This window comes from Sapajus apella, unplaced genomic scaffold, assembly GCF_009761245.1.
Source record: "Sapajus apella isolate SASKATOON/1434 unplaced genomic scaffold, GSC_monkey_1.0 scaffold96, whole genome shotgun sequence".
Taxonomy (NCBI): Eukaryota; Metazoa; Chordata; class Mammalia; order Primates; family Cebidae; genus Sapajus; species Sapajus apella.
Window position 1 is genome coordinate 4898329 of NW_022437036.1, and position 14869 is coordinate 4913197.

General features: G+C 41.5%; 1 protein-coding gene across 3 annotated transcripts in view; it reads right to left on the reverse strand.

Annotated features, from left to right (window-relative positions):
- ZNF831 (zinc finger protein 831) overlaps positions 1-14869 on the reverse strand; it is a 111606-nt gene that overhangs the window by 84902 nt on the left and 11835 nt on the right. The window contains exon 1 of one of the 3 annotated variants that reach the window (XM_032257147.1): positions 8894-9373. The exons of the other annotated variants lie outside the window; for them this stretch is intronic. The gene's annotated coding sequence lies outside the window, so the exon portion shown is untranslated. Of the gene's footprint in view, positions 1-8893; positions 9374-14869 lie in introns of those variants that run through there. 3 annotated transcript variants of the gene reach the window in all.

The following is a 14869-nucleotide window of genomic DNA, read 5'->3' on the forward strand; positions in this document are numbered from 1 at the left end:
GGCCCATTAACTCCTACCTCAAGCCATGGTCTGAGAGTCAGACAGCTTCCATGACAGCCCCAAAATAATCTCTTATTTTTTGTAGCCTATAGGGCTGACGTTGCTGAAAATCAACAAAATATTTAATGGTGCAAGTTACTAAATTAAAATGGCAGCTGAATTCACAGCCATGCCAAGCTTCTCATGTGAAAGTTTAAGCATTAATCAGGAAAAAATAGGATCCTAAAACTTGAGGTGAGGACATCTTACTGGACCTAGAGAAACTGACAACATTGGCCTCCAGGTCATTCTGAGCCTCCCATTTAAGTGGCAGCAGCTTCCCCTCCACTGTCCACAGAGGCTAGACTTCCTGAGCTGGAAAACCTTATGATGCCTTCATTTGGGGTAGATGCCTTTAAAGAGGTACTGATCCTTCTCAGAACCCACCACAACCAGCCCCTGTTCCCTCTAGACTTAACTAGATTTAACTAGAGTAAAATCTGAGCACGGAGATAGGCGCTCACTATTACCCAGGAGTAAATGGCTCGCACCAGAAAAGCTGAAGGTTCTTGCTAATGTGTCAGCAGAAACCTAGGGAACATGTGTGTGCAAATGGATTCCATGGGCTTATACCAAGGAGGGCAGAAAATACCACCAGCCACTGGACCAAATTCAATGATAGGAGTGCACTTACCAGACATCCTCAATTTAATGTATTAGTTGTGCAGCTGGATGTGGCTTTAACAGCTTCCTAGGCAGGTTGACTGAAATCTGGAAATGATGGTGACTTGAATTTAGTAAGGCTGAAATGCAGAAGCCTCCCTGGCATGACACAAAGGAGAGGATCTAAAGACTATGGTAAATATGCCTGCTGGGCCAGGCACATCACAGGCAACCTTCGACTCTCCCAGCGGCACTCCTCACGAAGACCCAGAAGGCCCCCTCTTCAGGAGGGTACTGAGAAATGCATTAATGAGGGGAGCACCTGCATCCCCAAAAAGATCTGACTGCTCTTTTTCCAGGCCAGGAAGAACTGTAGGGGACACCACTATGGAGACAGGCTTCCTCATTTCACTGTGGATATTGGAGGTCCCAGAATAGCAGACGACCAAGTGGCATCATTTAATTGCCAAAGACAAGGTGAGCATGCCAACCACAAGAGCAACGGGCAATGCCAGGAATCTGAATTCTTTGGCTTGCAGAGATCTTTAGCAGTAGCTGACTGATCACGTTGTCCCTCGGAGGGAATGACTAGTCAGCCTACTAGAATATCACCTGATATCACAGGAAATCACAGGAAAAGTTCTAAGTGTGGTAGCAAGTAACCTGGCTTAGTCGCCAAATGGAGACTCACGGCCTTCACCCAGTTTTCAGAATGAAGGCAGTTTGCAGACCTACAGGCCCTTGATTGAAGGGAGGCCCAGGTTCCCTTGAAAAGGACTCTATGCTATTGCCACAAGGACACATTGTAAATCTTTCTTTATGCCATCTCAAAGGGACCTGTTGCCACATAGTAGAGCAACTGTGATTTGGGAGAAAAGTAAATACTCAAACGTTTCAGGAGTTAGTAGATATTCCAGGAGGTAAAGAACCCAGAGCAGCGGAGGCCAAGGAAGATGTAGAATGGCTGGTGGCAGAAGAAAGCCACAGATATGAACTACAACTCCATGATCAGTTACACAAACAAGGACTGGAGGGGCTCTGTATATGGTCTTTATGTGTGTTATATGAATGATTTTTATTTTATCTTTACTAATCATTCTCTATTTCTTTCTCCTACTTCATGTTTTAAATTTTTATACATGAGTTATTGGAAGTTAACTTTATAATTTAGGCTTTTGGAAACAGAATATTCAGTGAGATCGTGACTGACTTTGAGGAGCAATTGATACAGCCCGTGCTGACTACAATGACTGTGTCTCATTTCGAACAAGTGAGAACTTCACTCGCTAGAACGACGGATGTATCTTGTTAGGTGCAAATATAGAACCATTCTATTGTTGTAAAAAAGTTCAAATGTATGTAAAGGGTACACATGGGGCTGCACAGGCAAAGGGAAAGACTGTGCCAGGTAGAAATGTCTTGCCTCTGAGCTCCAAAAATGCCATTCAGTACATGCTGTATGATAAAGGATGCAAACTTTTAAAGCTTTTCTCCTTTAAAGTGGGCACAATGGTAAGTTTATCCAACAGAGGACACTGGAGGGTCATTGCAGGAGGAAGAGGCTTCCTACAGTTTCCAGGAGGGGTCAAGGAGAGGGCCAGCGGTGTGGTTATGAAGAGATGCTGTGGAGCCTCCCCCAGCCACAGGCCCCAGGACCCACTCCTTCTGCAACCTTCCAGCTTCAGCCCAGCAGTAACCTGTCTGCAGCCCCCACATGAAAACATAAGCTCTTGTACAGCCCGCCTGTGGCTGGGGGGCTCACATGGATCTGCTCCTTCTGCAAACACACAGCCTGCACACTGTCTTCCTGGGAGCTCTGGAGACCTCTGTCCCACTAGTGCCAGATTCCCAAAACACACCCCCATCTTGGTTATAGATTGCCTGCCACCTCCCACATGCACTCCAGAAAGTTGCCCACTGTTTTCCCAGCAATTCCAGATAAGCTCAAGTCTGGCTAAGCCAGCCAACTCCTCTGCTATCCAGTGGCCAAATCACATCTCCTCCAAGGAGGTCTGACTCCTTCCACGTGTGCCCTTTCTGGGAGAAATGGAAGCCGTCTCTCTCAACTGGGGAGCTGAATCTCAATCCTAGGGTGCCACATGGATTTCCCTTATGTCTTACAGTCACCCTTCATTATAGTTAGTATTATTAAGCTTCCCTTATTTAGCCTATTGTATGGCTCCTACTTCCTGATTGGATCCAGACTGCTACATCAAGATAGACCACATTCCAGGCCATAAAATAAACCTCAACAAATTTAAAGACTTAAAATCATACAAAGCATGTTCTCTGACCACAATGGAATCAAACTATGAATCAACAGCAGAAAGGTAACAGGAAAATGAAATGGCACGCTTCTAAATAATCCATGGGTCAAAGAAGAAGCCCCAAAGGTAATCAAAAAGTACACTGCCACGTGAAAACAAAAAATACAGCACAAAATTTGTGGCACACAGCTAAAGCAGTGCTGGGAGGGAAATTTATAGTACTAAATGTTTACATTAGAAAAGAGGAGTGTTTCCCACTTCAATGTAGTCAAAGGAAGGCATAATAAACCCAGAGCAAGCGGAAGAAAGGAGATAATAAAGGTGGGGGAAGAAACTGGTCAAATCAAAACAAAAATAATAGAGAAAAATCAATGAAAGAAAGAGCTTGTTCTTAGACAAGATGAATAAAATTGGTTCTTTTGTTTTGTTTGTTTGTTTGTTTTTGAGATACAGTCTTGCTCTATTGCCGAAGCTGGAGTTAAGTGGCATGATCTCGGGTCGGTGCAACCTCCGCCTCCTAGGTTCAAGCGATTGTCCTGCCTCAGCCTCCCGAGTAGCTGGGACTACAGGAACGTACCCCACACTGGGCTAATTTTTGTATTTTTAGTAGAGATGGGGTTTCACCATGTTGGCCAGGCTGGTTTCAAACTCCTGGCCTCAAGTAATCCACCCATCTCAGCCTCCCAAAGTGCTGAGATTATAGGCATAAGCCACTGTGCCTGGCCTAAAATTGGTCTTTAGAATCTCTACAAAAACTGACAAAGGACAAATGAGAGAAGACACAAACTATCAATGTCAGGAAGGAAACAGGGGTTATCACCACAGACCCTGCAGACATACAAAGGACCTTAAGGGAATATTGTAAGTAACTCAGCTCACATACGTTTGATGACTTAGATGAAGTGGACCAATTCCTCAAAAAGCACAAACTATCATGCATGATCCACCGAATGTGAAACAGATCATTTGAATCACACGAGAATCACACTATAACTATTTATCAGATTGAATTTGCAATTATGAAACTCCCTTCTAAGAAGTCTCTAGGCCTTGATGCGGAGAATTCTAACTTTTAAAGAAGAATTAACACAAATTTGACACAATTTCATCTAGAAAACAGAAAAAGAAATAAAACTTCCCAGTTAACTTTAAGCACCTAGGTTATTACCCTGCCACCAAACTGGACAAAGACAGCATGAAAAGAGACAACTACAGATCAATATCCCTCGTGAACACAGGTGCAAAACCTCTCCCGAAATATCAGCAAATAGAATTCTGTGTTAACAATTATACACCTTGAACAAGGATTCCAGGAATGCATTCAGTGTAATCGACCATATTAACAGGGTAAAAAGAAAAATCACATAATTATATCAACTGATGTAGAAAAAGCTTTTGACAGAATTCAACACCCATTCATAATAAAATCTCTTTGAAAAATAGAAATAGAGGGATATATCTTAATATAATTAAAAGCATCTACAAAACACCAAAGTTTACATTATACTTAATGGTGAAAAACTGAATCTTTTCTCCCTAAGATCAGGAAAAAGAGGAAGCTGTCACTTTCATCACTCCCATTTTGAAGATGACTGAAAGTTCTAGCCAGTACAATGAAGGAAGAAAGAAATACAAAATACACACAGGGAAAGGAAAGACTTAATACAAGCAGGAAAAGAAAAAATAAAACTATCCCTATTTGCAGATGAGATTACTATATACATACACATTTTCAAAGAATCTGCAAAAAAAAAAAACCTCCTCACACTAATAAATGAGTGCAGCAAGGACACAGGATACAAGATCAACATGCAAAAGTCAATCACATTTCTCTCTCTATATATATTAGCTGTGAATGATTGAAAACCAAAATTAAATGAAAAATGAAATATGTAGTTGTAAATCTAACAAAACATGTACAAGACTTTTACACTGAAAACTACAAAATGCTGATGAACTAACTCAAAGAAGATCTAAATAATAAAGAAGCATATTGTGTTCATGCATTAGAAGATTAAATATAGTAAAAATGTCAATTCTCCCTAAATTGATATATAGGTTTAATGCAATTCCTATCGAAATCTTAGTAAGATTTTTTCTGTGGGCACAGATAAGATTATTCTAAAGTTTACATAGAAAAGCAAAAGAACTAAAATAACTCAAACAAGTATAAAGAAAGATAATAAAGTGTAAAGAATCAGTCTACCTAACTTGAAAATTTATTATATAGCCAAAGTAATCAAGACTGTATTGTCAGAATAGACACATAGATGAGTAGAACAGAATAATTAAAAAAAAAAAAAAACACAGAAATCAATCTGCACAAATATATGCAACAGATTTTTTTTTTTTTTTTTTAGATGTAGTCTTGCTGTCTCCCAGGCTGGAGTGCAGTGGCATGATCTCTGCTCAGTGCAATCTTTGCCTCCCGGGTTCAAGTGATTCTCCTGCCTCAGCAAAAGGTTGAAAGCAATTCTTTAGAGAGAGTGTAACTGTTTCAACAAATGATGCTGAAACAACTGAATTTCATAAGCAAAAGAAAAGAGAAGAAAAGAAAAACCTTTGACCTAAACCTCACATCTTATTAATACAGAAATTAACTCAAAATATTTAAAACAGGCTTAAATGTGAAATATAAAACCGTAAAGGCTTTAGGGGAAAAACGCATATGAGAAAATCTTTAGGATCTATGATGTGGAAAGGGTTTCTAGACTTGAAACAAAATGTATGAGCCATAAAAGGAAAAAATAAAATGGACCTTATCAAAGTTAAACTTTTTTTGCCCTTTGCAAACCCCTGCTTATAAGAGGATAAAAACACTAGCTACAAATCTGAAGAAAGTATTCACAAACAACATAGCTGATGGGACTTATATTTAGAATATATACAGAACTATGAAAACTTAACAGTAAAAAAAATAAATAAATAAATCCACACCAATACAATTAGAAAATGAGCAAATACGTGAAGAAACTTATCACTAAAGAAGGTCTACAGACAGCAGAGAAGCACGTGAAGAGATGTTCAACATCTTTAGCCACCTGGGCAATACGAATTAAAGCCACAATAAAATACAATCTCATACCTGTCAGAATGGCTAGAATAAAAAATAGCGAAACAGCAAATGCTGGAGAGGATCTGGAAATACTGCACATGCTGCCAGTATTTAGGTGTGGATGTGAAGTGGCACGGCCATTCCAGAAAAGAGTGTGGCCATTCGTTAACAAATCAAACATAGAACTATTATTCAACCTGGCAGCTGCACTCCTGGGCATTTTTTCCAAACAAATGAAAACTTACATTCACACAAAAGCTTGTACATGAATGTTTCTAAAGCTCTGTTTGTAACAGTCAAAAACTGGAATTAGCCCAGATTTAAACCAACTGTGGTACATCCACATCACAGAACACTACTGGGCAATAAAAAGAAACATACTATTGACACATGAAAGATTTGGATGAGTCTCCAGAGAATTATGCTGAATGAAAAACATCAATCCACAAAGGCTACCCACCACACTGAATGATTCCGTTCACATACCATTCTTGAAATGACAGATTATAAAACCGGAGGACAGACTAGTCCTTAACTGCTTGGGGTTAAGAGGTAGTGGGGGAGGGTGAGCAGGAGGGAGTAGGGGTGTCCACAAGGAATCCTTGCAGTGATGGAAATGTTCTGTATCTTGACTATATCACTGTCAATATTCTGATCGCGATTTGCAAGATGTTGCTATTGGAGGAAACTGGGTAAAAAACACATGGGATCTCTCTGTATTTTTTTCTTACAACTGCAGGTAAATCTGTAATAATCTGAAAACAAAGAGGCTAATTTATAAAAATAATAAATACATAAATAGAATCAAAACAGGCACAACTTTCCCAGTGTGTGAATCAATGTTATTTACTGCAGTGTATCTAGAACTGTGACTCTAGCCATGAGCACCACAGCTTACCCTTGGAGAAACACTGACTCTGCACAGACCATTTTCCTTTCATTTTCTTTATATCAACTCACTTTTCCTTATGAACCCTTATATATTCAAAGGAAAATTGACAACACTACCATTTACCATATATGGAAAAGCTCCAACATTGCTATGAATGCCAAGTGTCATAAAGAAACTAGAAGGGGGCGGGCTCCGTGGCTCATGCCTGTGATTCCAGCACTTTGTGAGGCCAAGGCAGGTAGATCATCTGAGGTCAGGAGTCTGAGACCAGCCTGGCCAACATGGTAAAACCCTGCCTCTACTAAAAATACAAAAAAATTAGCCGGGCATGGTGGCAGGTCCCTATAATCCCAGATACTCGGGAGGCTTAGGCAGGAGCACTTTAACCCAGGAGGCAGAGGTTGCAGTGGGCTGAGATCATACCACTGCACTCCAACCTGCGTGACAGATCAAGACTACATCTCCAAAAAATAGAAAAAGAAAAAAGAAACTACAAGGAAAGCAATGAAAACTTGCAAAGACCTCTCACTTGGTGATAAGCCAGTGCTGAGAACATGCTTCCTACCTATGCCCCAAAGCAGCTCTGCAGAAATTCCTGAGTGTGACCTTTCAGCGTAGCTCAGTCTTCCCTGACATGCCACACCCAGATAGACAGCATGGTGGGCAAAGTTCCCAGACCTGTCTTTGAACCTTTCTCTACTACCTACAAACCCTGTGACCTGGAATAAGTCACTTAAGCTCTCCACACTGTGTTTTCCTTATCTGAAAAGTGGGGCTCCTGTTCATTCAAAGGATTACATAAAGCTGTAGATGTGATTTGTCTAGACGTGGTAGGTTCTCCCTGTGTCTATTACCACCCTATCCCCTTAACCAAACAGCCTACCCTACCTCCCTTGTACAATCTTGGTTCTCTGCATACATGATGTTCATGGTCTTTACCAGAAGAAAGGTCTCTCGAACTCCATGGCCACTGATGGTGAGCCCATCTCCCCTAGGCAGGCCTTTCGGGTAATCCTGTTCACATGGCACTCCTCCTTCATGACCACCCCCTCCCCAGCTTCCCAGCAGAAGCACAGCAAAGGAAGCAAACCTCACAGGCCCTAACACTGCCACAGAACCTAAGCATTCTCTCTGATTAATATTAGCCTATGGTCCCAAATACTTGCTCTTAGCTGGGGCAATAAAGAGAGGGTGGTTAAAAGGCAAATTATTTTAAACTGGCCCTGACGTTGATTCTGTTTTTCCCAGTCAGCTAATGTTATCATTTTTCTAAGTTGTATCCTGTCCTTCATTGCATTTTGGTAGATAACATCTCTGGTTTCATTCTTACAGGAAGATTTGCTGCGAGAAAGGAGAAACACGTTACCTCTCAGAGCATAGCTTCCGTGGCTGATCTGAGATAGCCTCCAGTTCTTTGCTATTTTGGACACTGGGAAGCTAGATACGTGTATAAATACATGGTCTATTGGCCCTTATAAATCTCATTGAAAAATATTACCCTTGGGTGGTTGATTAGTAGAACTGCTATAAATAGTAGCTCTATCAAATACCTTGATATTTCAATTATATTGTATTATAAAAACTTGGGCTAATAAAACATATATATATACACACAATATATACACACACATGCACTCATGTGTGCGCTCAGGCGTGCGCACACGCGCATACACACACACACACACACACACACTCTTGGCCAATTCACATTTTTGGTTTAATAGGTCCATCATCGGGGGGGGGAAAAACAGCTTATAAAGCAATAAATTTTCTCATAAATGTTTTTTTATTTAGTAGAATGTGGATTGTGGACCTGGTTTCTGACAGCCATTATGAACTGCAGTAAATATTTTGACAAAAGCAGCAGTGGTATTAAGCACACAAGAGAATTACTTGAGCTGGGTCAGACACAGTTTTACGTAGCATTTTCATTTTAACTGTGTGCTTGAAGATAAATATACCATTAAGAACATAGTAAAACAGTTTTTTTTTAATTGACATTTTATATATGCTTATGGCATAGAGCACGTTACATACCTTTATGAAGAGTGGAGTATTTTCAGCCAATGATGCTCTGATTCAAACACAATGATCTGGTTGCCCAGAAAAGACACCCATAGTTCCAGAAAGGACCACCAGGCTGGTCCCACAGAGGAGAGATGAGCTCAAGGGCCCCTGCTCACACTCTCTGTGTGGAGCTCACTACTCTTTGCTGAGAGGGCATTTTAGTGTTCTCTCCAAGTTCCTACTCTGTAGGCAGCATCTCAGAGAACAGAGAGATGCTCCCTGAGCCTTAGAAAATAGAATAAAAGGGGCAGCCTCCTGTGGCTTGGCCTTTATGTCAACTCCACGTTTAACTGAGAAAAGCACCATTTCAAGCAACCTGGAAGAGACTCATGCAGAGATGAAACTTGGTATGGCCCAGAAATAGGAAGTAAATTATTTCCTATACATTACTTAAGGTCACAGTAGCAACCCTTAGAAAACAGGAAGAGATAGAAGCAGACAGAGAGAGACAAAAAAAAAAAAAAAAAAAAAAAAAAAAAAAAAAAAAAAAAAAGAGCCTCAGCTCAGCTCTTTAGTAATTGTTACTATTGGTCTAACAACCTACAAACAGAGCCTGCTGCCCAGAAATGTAGGTGTACAAAAATACACTGCGTTGGAGATGAGGTTGTTCTGTGCAGGGAAGTAAGAATTAGAGCCTGGGTGGTTTTTTCCCAGAGATGTAGATGGAACAAGTGTTTGCAGAGCCTCCACACATAACCCCAGAGGTTCTCGAGGGCCCAGAATGAGCATTTCCACTGCAGTTGGCTATGGTGGAAGGTCTCAGTGAAAGATCTCTGTAATGTTATCTTCATGTAAAATGTTGATATTTTGTTCAATATGGATTTGTTTGAATTAATATTTTATTTTTAAGATATGGCACTAATCACTCCATTCAACATAGTACTGGAAATCCTAGCCAGAGAAATCAGGCAAGAGAAAGAAATAAAAGGCATCCAAATAGGAAAAGAGGAAGTCAAGTTATCTCTTTTCACTGATGATATGATTCTATATCTACAAAACCCTAAACACTCCACCAAAAGACTTCTAGACCCAATGAATGACTTCAGTAGTTTAAGGATACAAAAATCAATGTATAAAAATTAGTAGCATTTCTATATACCACTAACGTTCAAGCTGAGAGCCAAATCAAGAACACAGTCCCATTTACAATAGACACACACACACACACACGCACAAACACCTAGGAATACATCTAACCAAGGAGGTAAAAGATCTCTACAAGGAGAACTACAAAACACTACTGAAAGAAATCACACACAACACAAACAAATGGAAAACCATTCCATCTTCATGGATTAGAAAACTCAGTATCATTAAAGTGTCCATACTGCCCAAAGCAGTTCAATGTTATTCCTATCAAATTATCAATGTCATTTTTCACAAAATTAGAAAAAAACTATTCCAAAATTTGTATGGAACCAAAAAGGTGCCCGAATAGCCAAAACAATCCTAAGCAAAAATAACAAAGCATCACATTACCTGACTTCAAACTATACTACAAGGCTACAATAACCAACACAGCATGGCATTGGTATAAAAATAGACACATAGACTAATGAAACAGAGAACCCAGAAATAAAGCTGTACTTGTACACCTACAACCAACTGATTTTCAACAAAGTCAACAAAAATAAACAGTGAAAGAAAGGACCCCTTAATCAATAAATGGTGCTGGGGAAACTGGCTAACCATATGGAGAAGAATGTTGAATAGAGTGATTGGTGCCACTCTAATTCCAGAACAAAACTGGACTTTTATCTCTCAATATATACAAAAATTAACCCAAAGTGAAATAAATACTGAAATTTAAGACCTGAAACTATAAAAATCCTACAAGAAAACCAAAGAAATACTCTTCTGAATGTCAGCCTAGACAAAGAATTTAAGACTAAGTCCTCAAAAGCAAATGCAACAAAAACAAATATTGACAACTGGTACCTAATTAAACCAAAGTGTTTCTATAAAGCAAAAGAAAACTGGTACCTAATTAAACCAAAGTGTTTCTATACAGCAAAAGAAACTATTAACAGAGTAAACAGACAACCCGTGGAATGAGAGAAAAGACTTGCAAACTATGCATCCAACAAAGGTCTAATGTCCACAATCTATAAGGAACTTAAACAAATCAACCCCATTAAAAAGTGGCCAAAGGGCATGAAGAGACACTTCTCAAAAGAAGACATACAAGCAGCCAACAAGCATATGAAAAAATGCTCATCATCTCTGATTATCAGAGAAATGCAAATCAAAACCACAATGAGATACCATCTCACAATAGTCAGAATGGCTATGACTAAAAAGTCAAAAAATAACAGATGTTGGCGAGGTTGCAGGAAAAAAAAAAGGAACACTTATATACTGTTAGTGGGAATGTAAATTAGTTCAACCCCTATGGAAAACAGTTTGGATATTTCTTAAAGGACTAAAGATACAACTACCATTCAACCCAGCAATCTCATTACTGGGAATCTATCCAAAGGAAAATAAATCATTCTCCCAAAAAGACGTCTGCATTCCTATGTTTATCACAGCACTGTTCACAATAGCAAAGACATGGAATCAACCCGGGTGCCCATCAATGGTGGACTGGATGAAGAAAAAGTGGCAGATATATACCATGGAATATACAAAGCCATAAAAATGATAAAATCATGTATCCATGTAGCAATATGTAACCCCATGCCTGTAATCCCAGCACTTTGGGAGGCTGAGGCAGGCAGAACACTTGAGGTCAGAAGTTCAAGACCAGTCTGACCAATGTAGTGAAACCCCATCCCTACTAAAAATATAAAAAAATTAGGCAGGCATGGTGGCACACGCCTGTAGTCCTTTTCTCAGGAGGCTGAGGCAGGAGAATCACTTGAACCCAGGAGGCAGAGGTTGCAGTGATCCGAGATCATGCCACTGCACTCCAGCCTGGGCTACAGAGTGAGACTTCATCCCCCCCAAAAAAAAAAGAAAGAAAGAAAGTGAGAGTGATTGTAATATATGGGGTTTCTTTGGGGGTGTTGAAAATGTTCTGGAATTAGGTCACAGTGATGGTTGCACAACCTTGTGAATATACTAAAACCCACTGAATCCGACACTTTAAAAGGGTGAATTGCATGGTATGTGAGTTATATCAATGTAGCAAATAAATCCATCACTCTCCTAATTTTTCTAAGCACCATGGTACAGATAGACTCTCTAGAGCACATGACCAATAACAAATGCATTAAGCATGTGGCAACAGTTACCAAAGAAAATGAAAAACAGTTTCCAAAAATTGTTAACTTGCTTTCTCAGACACTTTTTTTCTGAAGGAAACAAACAAACAAAAAGATATCTCACTCACTTGCCAAGAGCAAGCCTCATTCGGAAAACAGCAGTCCGCATTGACTGTTCTTTCAAACAAAACTACCTCACGCAGCTAGAAGAAATAGCAGCAAAACCAGAAAAAAAAAAAAAAAAAAAAAACAAAACAGGCAGATACACATGCCTGTCCAGAAGCTGTGGTCAGGAGGAGCAAAGACAGCCCTCACCTTTGCGGTTCAGTCCCTGGGCCCTTCTCCAGACCTCATCTGTGCAGTCGCATTGCAGGAAGTCCCAGTGAGAGGAGCTGGAGCAGACTCCAAGCAGAGCCACCTGGTGTGCCCAGGGCTAACAGTGTAGCTGAGTCTCAGCAGGAAATTGGGGCTTGGGGAGCCGACCCAGCCTCAAAAGATAGTTGGGAAGGAGCGCCTCTGGGGCCTCGGAGGAGTGTGATCAAGAGTGGCCATAAGTCAAGTCTCCCTGGGCTCCTGCACGGCCCCTGGCCACACCCTTTCTTCTCCACATAATGACCCTCTTCTGGGGATTGAACTCATGGCTCCAAGCGTATGTGTCAAATAAGTGCATGGGAATATATGGATATTTCCGTGTGTCTAACACTCTTGTATGTAACAAGAAACACAATTTGTGAAGACCCAAGTCCTCCCAAGGTCAGCCATGATGGGTGGCCCTCTCTCCTCTTCCAGAGGCTCCCCGGGGCTGAGCACCTGGCAGCCTGTCTCTCATTCCTGTGGATCTGCCCATTCTCTGTCCTGTGGAGCTTGATGTTGTGAGTGACTATAGGAGTGTTTGTCTCTGCCTTGGCTATGCCTGGCCTCACAATGGAACCCAACATCCGGCACGGTGCCTGGCACAGAGCCAGCCCTCAGTCCACACCTGCTGAATGACAGAGAATTGTGATCCCCTGACTTCCCTGACCTTGCTGGAGAGACCACAAACTTACACACCAGGTGGGGCCTGATGCCACCGTCTATATTCCAATGCAGTTGCTGTCGCACCTCGTCCTGTAGGGGAGGTGGTGGAACCCAGGGCTCTTCTCTGGGGCTTGGCAATGTCCTGTCTTGGGAAGGAATGCGCTCTGCTTTCAACTGAAGCTGGTTCCCTCTTGGGGTTTGTTTCCCCTTACCATCCTCCCCACGCTCTCTCCATTGTCAGAAAAGGTTGATCATCACCAGCCCTTTGCGATGGAACAGGAAGCTGTACCTGGGGAGGCCCCTCAGGAAGGAACACTCCACAGATGTGCGACATTGTGCCGAGGGCCGCTGCTCTCATCTCTGTGCGTATAGAAAAGTGCCTCCTGCTGAAGTGTCATTGGACGAACCCATGCAATTATCTGTCTGCACATCCTCAGGGCCATTTCCCTGATGTTTTTATTTAAAGCATGATGTATCCAGCCAGTTTCTGATTATCCATGGTAATGGGGGTCAAGGATCAGCTGAATAATTACAATGGAAACTTCATTTCCATGGAGAGTTCCTCTCCTCTCCACCTCCTCCCTCCCTTGAGCAGCATCCAAACAGGAAGAGGGGCGCTGTTGGGCCGTGGAAGGGGAACTGTGTTGCTAGTCCTTATCTCAGTGACGCCAGGACTTTGTTAGGGATTTGCTTGGTGCTAAGCGAGCTTCGTGGTGGGTGTGAAGTAAAGGGCTGTACACAGATCACCTTTATTTGTTTTCATAACACATTTCTTCAAATTGACTTGCTTTTGTCATTTAATTAGTCCCAAGCTATAATAATTGGTGTGATAATATTTTTTGTAATATTCATTAAAATAACTCCATAATTGTGGCACTTAAAAAAAGTTATATGAAAAGTTACCACCCACCCTGGCTTGGATCCTAGAGCAGAAAGAGACAACAGTTAAAAGACTGGTGACATGCACATGAATTCTGGAGTTTAGTTCATGGGAATGTACCCACGTGTGTTTCTTAGTCATGACAAATGTGCCATGGGCACATAAGATGCCGTGTGGCTAGGGGGTGGTCACTGGGTGAAGGGATGTGGGAATTTCTGTGCTAACTGTGCAGGTTTTCTGTACATCTAAAATGATTCCAAAATAAAAAGTTTATTAAAAAGAGGAAAAAAAAAAAAAGTCCCTCCTAACGTCAAATAAAGGAGGTAAAAAGTTAAAAACCAAACAAAAGTGCCCCTAGAGGGTTGTATGTCAGCCTTTGGGAAATGGGCCATCTGCAGGTCTGAATGGTCTGATACTTTGAACAACAGAGATGGCCTGGGTTTGGGGTGGTTTCTCCGGCCGAAACTCCTCCGGGGGAGGCTAAGTGAGAAAGAGAAAATGGACGATCCCCATCAACTGTGGCTCAGTGGGCACAGAATGGGCAGAACTTTGCCAAGACAGTGTCCTTCTGACCCACAAGTACGTTCCTTGCATCCTGCCCTCCCCTCACCTCTGCTGACCTGTCGCCTCATACCCTCTCCAAGTGCAGCACAGACTGTTTGGGAAATAAATGCCCCCTGGACCCTTTCTGGAAACACTCCCGTCACATTGACGGAGATGGCTCCATCAAGCTGGCTTCCTGCGCATGCCAGGCTGTGACTATGGCGTCCTGAGGGAAAGGCACACAGTCTCCCAGCACCCAATGTTACCCCAGAGTCATCGCCTTCCACAGCTCCTGTCGCT